This window comes from Balaenoptera acutorostrata, chromosome 3, assembly GCF_949987535.1.
Source record: "Balaenoptera acutorostrata chromosome 3, mBalAcu1.1, whole genome shotgun sequence".
Lineage (NCBI taxonomy): Eukaryota > Metazoa > Chordata > Mammalia > Artiodactyla > Balaenopteridae > Balaenoptera > Balaenoptera acutorostrata.
In genome coordinates, this window is record NC_080066.1 from 136,902,149 (window position 1) to 136,914,713 (window position 12,565).

Below are 12,565 nucleotides of genomic sequence, written 5' to 3' on the forward strand. Positions count from 1 at the left end.
TGAAAGCTCTGAAGTCCTCCACAAAACTCTTTCCTCCCTTTTTTCTCCCTTAAAAAAAAAAAAACAACCCACCTCAACTAACTTGTATAATCCCAACAGCATTTCTAACAGAAATTCTCACCTCAAATGCCTTCCTGTGATACAGAGGGTAGAACCAGTCTCTGGAGTACTTGGCAAAACACTCCCAGCCGCTGGTTAAATTCAACAAGTGTCACTTGCGCTTCTGCTGTCAGCATAGAGTTCTGTATACACGGCAAGAAGGGCCGCACTGGAGGGCAGGCAAGTGCATTTAAGAGGGTGCATCATCTGTTTGGATGCTGTCAGTCTGCCCCTGGATCTGGGGATGGCTTCGTTCTTAACAAAATGTAGACGCAGAATCACATTTACTGTCACAAAACATTAACAGTACTGATGGGAAAGTTTAAAAACCGCCCTCCATCGGGTTGCTATTAAGAAAAAAAAAAAAAAAGACTGTGAGGTCAGAATTATTTCTTAATTGCATTTCACACCTGGTTGAGATAGTGTCTACAGCTGCAAGGAGATGAAAGGAATGATTGATCCTTGAAAAGAGAATAGGTAGGGTAGGCACTGGAAGCCTTGAGAGCAAGGCACACTGGGGTGGAGTGAAAAGCAGAATTCACTTTTGGTAGAATTAGTTTCTTGCCAGCATTTGAGAAAGAGGAAGGAGGCTCTGGAAGCAGCTTTCATTCTCCAATGCTGACTGCAAATCCTCCACCATAACAGTCTCACTGTAAACATCAGATATTTTAGATGCAATTAGACTTCCATGCACCATGCACAACAGCTGGGAAGAGTTTCCAAAGTTTTCTTTCTTTCTTTCTGTTTTCTTTCTTTTTTTTTTTTTTAATTTGACCGGAATACGAAAGAAATAAAATATCCTGACAACTTCTAGCGTTGTCTTGTGACTTTAAAAAAAAATCAGCCTGTGAAGTATCACTGCTCTGTTTTAGTCTAATGCTACTTCTATCTTTTATCCTTTTTAATTAGAAGGCAAATTCTCAGACCGCCAGGCCTAATCCCTACACAGTGGAACAAAGCCCAGCAAAGCCTTTGAACACTGTTCAGCCGGGCAGCACAAACCCTAGTAACTGTTGGCAGTAGGGGCAGGACTCTGACCCTCATCTCAGCCATTCTCCTGCAGCTCCTGATGCTCCCTGCCCTTCAGAACCCTATCTGTTGTTCTTCTGTTTAGACTGAAAAGACAAAAGAGGAGACAATGTGGGAAACCTAGAGGATTGGCTAGGTAGGATGCAGGGAGCTGGTGATGGATGGGGGCAAGTAAATGGAGTTTCACGGGAATGGACACAGTGGGGAGAATTGGATCACCAGATTAGGTCTTTAGGTTCAAGAAATTTCTTCATCCCTCACTAAATCTTTTCATGGACAATGCCACTTTTTAAACAATTGTTGCATTTCCAATTACTCCAGGAGTGTTCATACAAATGCCCCAAACCCTCCACGAAAAGTTTACTTATATTTTAAACTCGCCAGATGAAAATCAATAAAACAAACACCCCCAAATCAGTGGCAGACACTTATATCTCCAAAGTATTTACACTTGTAATAATGTTTGAGTCAAGAGCATAGTTTGAGCTCACTCAAGCAAAACATGCAACTAGACAGAAACGTGAATTTTCAAAGCTAATGGGAATCATCATGAATCAAAAAGCCAAATTCCAAGTATGCAAATATGAAAAAGGATTGTTTGCATTTCCTACTTTGGCTAACTGTGAATTATTGAACAGTGAAACAACAGATGCTACTACCGTAGCATGATGCAGACTCTTCCAAATTGTTCTTAGATTGAGCTACGTATGTGTGGGAATTACTGTCTGGTACCAGGATGTTTGAGAGCTGTGTTGGGATTTCTGAAAAAGATATGCATTTTGAGATATCTGGGACAGACATTTCAGGAAAAAAAAAAGGAAACAAAAACAAAAACCTTTTATTGGAAACATTTTTAGCAGTCCCTCTGACCTTAACACAGCAGGTTTCACAAAGCCACTCTCATTTTTCCTCCTTCGAAAGTCTACAGAAGCACCAATAAATGCAGTGCCATACTTAACCCAACCATTATGGTTGTCTTTGTAACCAGACATCAACTGTGTTGCTGATCTGGCTTTGGATGACAGAGAGGTTGATTTAAATCATAGGAAAGGATTCAGTCAGGAGTTTGGATGAATGATGTTCAATAAATGTGTGCATTTTATCATATAACCTTAAATTCAAAGTTAGAGCAAAGCCGCTTTTAAGGAAGTTCCCATTTTTAAAGATCTTCGTAGGACAAATGTACCGAGTCTTATATTTAAATAAAATATGATTTTAGAATTTTAAAATGTACATTGATTTCCAGCACATTTCTTTGGAGAACACATGTTTATCTTATTAAAGGGGCAGCAATATATGTAATTATAGTCCATTTCTATATAATATCTGTTACTCAAATGACAAACCCAGTATCTTCCTCAACATTCTCTCTCTTTGCACTGCATAGGCAAATCCTTTCTCTAGGTCAAACAGTGGTAAAATAAGTGAAATGTACAAAGATAATCAAATACAACTACAGATAGTATTTTATAAAGAATGATGCAGCATTATTGACAGTCTACTATCAGCCTGCTTTTGTGATTGTCTTTACTTTTGATATCTTTAAAAACATATGCAAAATATAAACTAATAAGAACCTGCTGTATAGCACAGGGAACTCTACTCAATACTCTGTAATGGCCTATATGGGAAAAGAATCTAAAAAAAGAAAAAAAGAGTGGATATATGTGTATGTATAACTGATTCACTTTGCTCTACACCTGAAACTAACACAACATTGTAAATCAACTATACTCCAATAAAAATTAAAATATATACATATACAAAATATAGCTACCTATATTGATGCTCTTTAAACATACCTTATGTTCATTTTTTTTTCTCTGTTTTCATTGAAAACTGTCTGAAAAAAAGAATACACTAATTATTTTGGAGGCTCCCAACAATGATCACAATTGGCAAATAAAAATACTTTAAAAATTTTAAAAATACTCTTCTTCAAGATAGAAACCTTTTAAAGAAATTTTCTAAATATTTGCACACATTTCACTGTCTCATGCTCCAATGGAAATGATCAATCAACATTTGCATAAAAAGAGCAAACTCACTATGCGTGTGGGTTTTAAGTCACTGGAAATCTTTACCTAGTAGGAAATTATTTCTTATTGTCCTGCATGCACAGGCTGACTTCTGCAGGCATGTTATGAAGTGCCATGGGCAACATGCTGTAGTGATATTTAATACTACATTTCCAAAAGAAGGTTCTAGAGACTAGAAACACACACAAACCACAGCTAGACGCAGTTCCCATAAATCAAACCTGGCATCACTTCTATCAGGGAATGGCTTTTGTGTTTGTTTTTGTCCCCACGTCACTGTCATCTACCTACACACCTTGATCATGTGTATGAATTAATTTTAGTAGAATGGAATGGGAAAGAATCCAGATCAGAGGAATCCAAAGCTTTTGAAAACAGCTTTTCTTTTAAGAAACTAAGACTTGCATGAACACTGACAATGCACTGTATCTTGCTATTCAACATGGTTGAATATACTTGTTAATACCTATTAGAATGTGAAAATTAAAATACTATATTTCCTATTTTTCTCTTTCTCGGAATTCACGTAATTTAGCTTTGCATAACAGCTTTGAGTGGATACGGTTGCCAAAGTTAAAATATTTTGTGTGCAGGTTAGTTTTTGTTATTGTTCTTCAGTTTCTTCCACTGAATTAGGCTTTCTTTAATAAGAATAAAATCTTAGAGGGTTTCTGAGGCTTATAATGTAATGCAAATGACCACAAATACTAAGCTTAATCAAAACAAATACTAAAAAAAAAAAAAAAAAAGCCAACCCTTAATTCTGTATTCTGATCCATCAGTGACTGTATAACTATATCATTAATGATGTTCTCTAACTGGGGAAGTCCCTACCCCAGAGTGTAAAGGATCAAAGAAAACATTCTTTTCTGTCTGGTACACTTAGTAGTCCTGCCTCCCAACAGTAGGATAAAAGGAACTTGCTAAACTGTTGCCATTTTGCAACATCTGCTATAATTCCCCTAAATCCAGATTTGTCTGACACAGAGAGGCCTGTTCTTACATCATTGCCATGTGACAGTATAACACCAGTCACATCAAGCTTGAGGATTGCAGCTTCAGGCTATGATAACATGAGGAAAACCTTTTTGCCTAAGGCAAAACACTTGTAACAAAGTATTATTCATCTGGCCAATTTAAATCTTCTCTCAAAAAGGTACCCAGAAACATATGCAGTATGCCTTTGTATAAGGCTGGAGCAGCTCATAGGCAAATGACCTGAACCAAAGGCACAAAACCTAATGTCCTGATTAATTACTGCTAAGCGGCTCTGATACACAGAAAAGAGAATGCTGGTACTAATCCTTAACCCTGTCCTACATTCTCAAAATAGCCAAAACATTGCTGACAGTTACAAAAACAAACCTGTCCATGTTTTAAAAAAAAAAAAAAAAGGTTGTACATTATCACTCGGTGCCTTCCACCTAATAAAACCAGGATGCAGACAGATTAGAGAGTTACCAGTCTAGGGGGCTTCCTGGGACAAGGACACAGGCACATAGAAAGAAAATCTGAAGGGGAAAAAAAACCCAACAATAATAACACACAATACCCAAACAGAAATATTTGGGGTGTTCTTATTTTCAGGGTTCAGCTTCCAAGAGGTTGAACTTTTCTGGAAATTGTTCCTTAAGCACTGAGAACTTCAACACAGAAATGCTTTGCTGATTCACCTGGAGCTTAGAGATTGCTATGCTTAGAATTTTATTAGGAAAGGATGTTTGAATTTCTTTTGCCTGTAAAAATAAGAGGATGCTCATATTTCACTATAAATATCAGACATTAGAATTTCAAACCATTTGAACTGGAAAGCTATCTTGGTTTCATCAATCACTCAAACTATCTACCGTTATTAAGAAAGCAAATATCTGGTGGCTATGTCACTTTTGCTGAGCAAGAAATACATGGTTAAAAAGAAGAAAGTTCTATGTAAGGGAGAAGGAAGTTGCTTATCTTAGTAAATTTTTTTTTTAATCAAACATCACTAAAATGCTCATCTTACTATCAGCCATAACACTATTACATTATAGGCTAATCCAATTAAAATACTTCTCTTGCATTTTATGTGAAACATGTCACTTTGATAGCACTGATTCAAAGCAAATAATGATCCTTATCTATTTTGAAGACTGTTTTTAATTGACATTATTCTACAGGCACACCCCTACTTCTGAGGTCTGGGAAATAGAAGCTGAGGTTCTGAAGGGCCAGTCTAACTAGAGTGAGGGTCATTTTACCCACGAGGCTGCCCCTAATGCAACGGAGAAGAGACATACTTTCACCCGTGGTGCACTCATTAACAAGTCTAACTCCGTTTTAGATTGTCAAGAATTTTTCTGTGTGTGAGCACATTATTTGTAGACACAGCGTCTTCATGTGCCACAGCTACCCACCCTGTGTTTAACAGACTGCACAGGAAATACACTTTCCACCTGTCGGGATCAAATGCTGCCATGCAAACGCATAATGCAGGTTCAGCATCGAAGCCTGAGTTCGATGGTCTGTGCTTTTTTTAAGGGTACCAAAAGGGTACCACCTTTTTTCTTCCCACTCCCCACCCATTTTCTCTGCCTCTCCCTTCCTCAACTGATCCCCAAGCGATGTACTTTGATTTCTCGTCATTCCTCAAGCCCCTTCTTTCTGAATTAGGGTGACTCACCAGATGAATGAGGGTGTCTCAAGTTTGGAGTCAATTCACCTTCGTTCATAACATCCCCATAATTCTGATCACCATCTGCTCCCGGACATGACGATCTTTGATAGAGACTGTCCCTCCCTGAAGCCTGAAGCTCTGACTCTATTCAGAGGCAGAGTAAAGAACCAAATCTTGCTGCTTCTCAGGTCCGGCACATCCAACTTGATAAGGATTGCTTTGTGATCTGCCAAGATTGACACCATGTAGGGGGGAAATTTCTCCTCTGTTGGCTAGTTGCTGATTTTCTTGCAGATTAAAAAAGATAAATTAAGAAGTTTGAAAATCACTCCCTTCCTGGAATGTGAACTGAAATGTTATTAGAGATCAGAAATACTAAAGTATTTGCCATTATCTGCTTTCCCTTTTACTTATCGGTCTCCCTAAGGCGTAGGAAGTAAAATGGAGAGCACATAAATTTTGGATTAGAGAGATCCAGACTTGAAACCTGGCTCTCACGTATCAGCTGTATGAGCCTAAGTGAATTACTTGGCATCTCTGAAACTCAGTGTCCTCAGTTGTAAAATGGGGCTAAATAAGGCCTATTTCACTGTCATTGGGAAGATTCAGTGAGATAATGGACATAGAAGCAACCTTTTTTTTTTTTTTTTTGGCTGTGTTGGGTCTTCGTTGCTGCACGCGGGCTTTCTCTAGTTGCATCGAGCGGGGGCTACTCTTCGTTGTGGTGCGCGGGCTTCTCTGGCTTCTCTTGTTGCAGAGCATGGGCTCTAGGCACGCAAGCTTCAGTAGTTGTGGCTCGTGGGCTCTAGAGCGCAGGCTCAGTAGTTGTGGCGCACGGGCTTAATTGCTCCACGGCATGTGGGATCTTCCCGGACCAGGGATTGAACCCGTGTACCCTGCATTGGCAGGCAGATTCTTATCCACTGCGCCACCAGGGAAGCCCAGAAGCAACCTCTTTTACCAAATTCAACAATCCTATTAGGCATTATAATATCCATTTCACAGAGCGGAGTAAATGGTTCAGGAAGGTTACCGCACTTGCCAAATGTCACAATCACGTCGTAGGTGTGTAGGAAGTGGGGACTGTTTATAATCATCAAGCCAAGGAGCATGGATTCTCACCTACCTTTAAATGCCTCATTTCCAAGTTGGAGGCCCTTTGCTTTGGGGGTGAGGCAGCCAATCTCCTGGTTGACTAGCTCTTCAGAGGCCTCGCCAAGAAAGCCTAAGAGGAAGGGACACCCCCTACCCCATTTACCAACCTCCCACTTTGTTGAAGAATCTTTTGAAATTTTACCTCTTTTATCAACACAACAACCCTTCCAGTTACCATCTCCTCTCACAGAGCAGGATCTGGAGGCTGAGAAATGTTAAATCACTTGCCAAAGCTTGCAGTATCCCTTACGGCAGAACCAGCTGAGTAAATCCCACTCTGTCCTCTGGGCCTTGCTCTTCTACTTACTGCCCTGGCTCACTGTACTTCTGCCCCCAGGCTGGCGGCACACTCAGGTGTCGGAGCAAGAACGGCTAAACCTTTGCAAGGGGGGTATCCTCTGTCGCAGGCCCGGGAACACCTCTCCAGAAGTTCCTCTAGAAGCTCGGGAAAACCATAATATTTTCTAGAATGAAGCTTGCACAGAAACCAATTTTAAGTGAAACTAAAATCAGGGTTAAACTACTAGTTCACGAAGCAGAAAACACTCACACAGTAGAGGGCATTTCAGGGTGCTTTACCGTAAAACAAAGGAGACAAGGGTTAGATAAAATTCCAAATTATTTCCAGAGGGAATAGGAAACTAACAGCATATGTTTTAATTGTGTATGTGCCAAGATGATTTTAAAAATCAGTGGATTAGAAAACCAGGTTAACAATAATAAAATAATAACTGCTGATTCCCACTGTTCCTCTCTCCTTTCGAACCCAAACTCCACATCCCCCCTGACTCACTAGGGACGGTGATTAGAAGACAGAAAACAAATAGAAAGAACCCACAAGGGTACTCTATATCTCTATTTTCTCAAAGATCCTCAGGTGGTTAAAGAAATGTGCATATGAATCACCTGGAGATCTTGTTAAAATGCAGATTCTGGTTCAATAGGTCTTGGGATGGGGCCTGCCATTCTGCTTTTCTAACAAGAAGCAGAGTTCAGATGACATAATGCAGACTCTTCAGCAGTGGATCGACTCAGTTCGACTTCTTGAAAATGTCAGTGCAGCCCTTAGAATTCAAGATATACTAGTTGAAGCCAGGCTTCGAAGTATTGCTCATTCTCAGACCTCAGAGGACTCCCAGCTGGAGACTCTCCTTGGTTAGAACAGATTCAGCCTGCTGAGTAAAACAGGCACTCAAGTTAGAGAAGGTAGGCAGCCGTTTGTATACATTCCCACCTTTAATCAAAAAGGGCAGGAGAAGAAAGAGAAGAAAGATTTGTCAGTGACCTAACAAGCCCTCTAGATAGAGACCAGACCAAATTTCCTATTCAATTTGAATGTAAAAGGTGAACAGTTGGCTGTTAGTAGGACTTAATGGATAGGTGTCGGGGAGAAAGGTACTGTGAGTTAGCAGGAGAGGCAAAACTAGATCTACCAAGCAGGGAACCGGTGGGGGAAGGGTTTGTGGGCTTCCCCTCCCCTCCCCTCCCCTCTCTTCTCTTTAGTTTGATTTTTCTGACCCTGGTAAAGTGAAAGGGAGTCAAGTGGGTGAGTTACAAAACTGTCCAAGATTAAGGACCTGATTCTGCTGGAGGGAGGAAGAGGGAATTGGAAGAAGGAAAAAATGGCCAAATGAGAGGTAAAGCAGGCTTCTCAGATGCTACGCCAGGGCTTTGGCTGCCTGTAGGCAAGGGAGGAGCTAGAACTCACTTTATTTATTTATTTATTTATTTATTTATTTATTTATTTACTTCGAGGACCTGCTACATCCCAACAGCTGGGCCATGTGTTGTCGTATGTTACATCCATCGCCCAGTAGCAGATTCAGGTTGAGGTTGAGAATATGATTGAAAATTCCTGGGGTTTGGGTCTCATCTCCCATTCTCTGGGTAGATTGAAACCTACCTGGTCTTTGCCCCTGCACTCCCCTCTCCTAGGTCGGGTCATGAGATTTAGGTGCCCTGTTGGGAAATTTGATGGGAGAGTGCCAATGTGGATTGGTTTCTCTTGTCTCTTGCATAAACCTTTTTTAAGGTGCTTTGGGCAGGATGGGGGCATGGGGCTATGAGAAAGTACTATGCTTAAATGTTTTGTTAAATAACAATTAATTGTTTTCAATTCTTGAAGAGAAAAGGAAAATCATTTCCTGTCGGCTATTAAAATACATGCTTCCTTATGAGGCTGGCAGACCTGCTTCCTGTTTTCAGGAACTGGACAGAGAGGGTGGCAGGAGAGTAGGGCCATTGAAAAGCCCCGCCATCCACCCCATTTTGGCCAGCTACCCTTTCACATTGCTAATGCCCCCTTGAATCTGCTAACACTTTTTTTTCTGAAAACTTTCTTAGTGGAAGTGAAGGGGGAAAAAGGGGGAGGGGGATAAAGGCTACTGTCAAATTGATTAAGTGAACGCTCATTAGAGAAAGTAACAAGAGGTGAAATCTGCATATGCATTGCAGAAATGTGTCTGATCTTGCTAAATTGTAAAAAGACAAAAAGGGCTGAACCCCCCCCCCCCAGCTGGAAGTACTTAAGGGAGAACTGGAGGAGCGGAAAGTTCTCTAATAGTAACTGTCCTTCTTTGTAAACACACCGTAGACCAGCCAGTCTGCAGCACTTGGGGACATATATGGAACTTCGTTTTCTAGAAATTTGTACTACAATTATCAAATTATCCTGACCATCCTAGAATACACCAGCCACTTCCTGCATTTCTTTTACTATGAGTTTTATTTCCTCCATTTCTTTCTCTTTTTTTAAACATCTTTATTGGAGTATAATTGCTTTACAATGGTGTGTTAGTTTCTGCTTTATAACAAAGTGAATCAGTTATACGTATACATACATCCCCATATCTCCTCCCTCTTGCATCTCCCTCCCACCCTCCCTATCCCACCCCTCTAGGTGGTCGCAAAGCACTGAGCTGATCTCCTTGTTCTCCATTTCCTTCTATTCCTCACTTTAAAAATCCTTCCCCTCAACCCCACCCCACACAGCTATTACAAGGTACGTGAGAACCTCAAGCAGTTGATTTTGGGTCACTGGGGTCTAAAATTTGTTTCTATCTAGTGTATAACAGATTCTTTTCTTCCTGGGTTTTAGATGATAAACAAGCCAGAGGCAACTATTTTTTTAATTTTTGGGTTGTTGGGAGCAGGTTGGGGTCATCCGTATGAAAGTTCTCCTTAGCTTATTGGCCTGAACAAAAAACTCTAGAATGAGGATCCAAATTCCAGGTAATAATAGTGATCTGGAGCAGATGAAATTCCCCTGCTTCCTATAAAATGGTCAGCTAGATAGTATAATTCCAACAGACTGTTAAGCTGGTGATTTGGGTACCACTTTTAAGAGGATAGCATTATTTCCAATTGTCTCCCATCCATGGGAGTAGCCTAATATTACAGCAGTAGAATCTCTCTGATGACTTTCTTGTTACTGTGCATTTTTATAGACAAACATTTCATAGTGTCAAATCTGATGGCTCTGTTAATGTTCACTCTCATGTATTCCTGTAATTAGCTTTCAGCTTTTCTACTAATACCTCTAACTCACCTCCTCCTCTTCTAAAGCCTAATCAGAAAATACCTTACTGAAACAGTGATGATGTTGACTTTAACCTACAGAATGGAGATACCTCAAGACTTAGTCTGAAAGGGTGAGGTAGACAGTGACATCAAATGTGCCTCAACTGACCCAAACCAGTCATTTAAAAAAGCTAAAAATAAGAAAAGCACAAGCTTGATATTTCTTAAGTTTAAAAGAAAAAAAAAGGACAGCATGCATCCTTGAGGTGTGGACTGGATTGTCCTAAAGATTTGAAAGGAAATGAACAATAATAAGAATAATACTGTGCCAGAGGATGTCCTTTGAAATATCTGTAGATTGCAACAAAGCGATTCTTCCCATATGTGGGGTTGTCTGGGCTGTTTTGCACCATTATGTGCTTTGGAAATCCTCGTAATCACAAACTTAAGACTTGAGGACTTAAATCCTCAGTTCTTCTTTATATGTCTAAACTACCCCCGTAGGTATATTTACTTCCTTCTTTTGTCAAGCTTAAACATTTCCAATTACCTCAGACTCTAAAGGGAAATGTGATGGTTAAATTCCTGCACTTGTAATGACATTTATTTTTATTTTATTTTTTTTTTAATGAGGATCTTGAATCAGATGCGTATGTTTGATTGATTGATTGATTGATTGATTTTGGCTGTGTTGGGTCTTCGTTTCTGTGCGAGGGCTTTCTCCAGTTGTGGCAAGCGGGGGCCACTCTTCATCGCGATGCGCGGGCCTCTCTCGTTGCGGAGCACAGGCTCCAGACGCACAGGCTCAGCAGTTGTGGCTCACGGGCCCAGCCGCTCTGCGGCATGTGGGATCTTCCCAGGCCAGGGCTCGAACCCGTGTCCCCTGCATTAGCAGGCAGATTCTCAACCACTGCGCCACCAGGGAAGCCCGTAATGACATTTATTAATCTAGTTCTGGTGAGAAATGTTGAACCTCTTGCCTTCCCAAATCATATATTTTAATTCCGAACACACCTCCAAAAAACATTGACATTGTTTAATTAAAGTGAGGGTGCACATTAATAAGAAAGGATATCATTTTGTTATTTATCTATAATTTTATTTTGTTAAAAAAAATGAACAGAGACCAGTAAGTTCCATAATTGCCCTCCATGGTGAAGGAATAAGTGTAGGAGAGAAGAAAAGCACAGTAAGACACATATGTTAGTAAAACACTCCTTAATACTACACAAGCTGTAGAAAATGCTACTTTGCATTTGGTCCTTAATGCGGCTGACTGCAAGCCATTGAGGAAAAAGTGCACCTTTTAAACTAATTCCTTGGTCAGAAGATAGAGCCCCATCTAGAAGCCTCCTCATTAATATACTATAATGATCAGTAAGAGATTAATAGCAAAGTCACCTGCTAAAGCAACCAGGAACCTGTTGATTAACAATAAGCCTCCAAAAATAAGATACCAGATTGCAAAGCAAAATCAAGTCCCAGGGCAACAAGTGCTTCTGTAATTTATTCCTTCTTTATATGAGGGCATAAAGCTCCCTTTATAAATGTGTTTTGCAGGCCCTGCTGTGAGCTGTAGGTGTGAGCTTTTCAGCTGATTTATTAATTTTAGTTTCAATCAACGTGTCACCTGCAGACACAAAAATGTAGGCCTCACCACAGAAAATACAATTTAAGAGAAAAAAAAAAAAAAAAAGAAAGAAAAAGAAAAAACAGGGCTTTAATTCAAAAAACTCTGCCAGGATTTTTTTTTTTAGATGAACACCGGAACGCCTATTCTTTGAGATCTAAAATAATTCCCAGCAACATAATTAAAAAAAATCAAAATTAAACATTTTTGTCATACTTCGAAAGTCAGTCTTAGACCTGGGGAAGAGTAACATGAGGCTGCCAAAACAATCAGTTCCTCTTGTCAGTAGGGGTACATTCTCCCCAAAGAATCGAACGAACAACAAGTCCCCTGGGCAAAATGTGCAAAAAATTCTCAATTAGTTGTCTTTATTTAGTGAGCACTATGTGGTCCTCAACCACACTATAGAATTATGGCAAGAAAGCTGAGCTCTTCACTAGC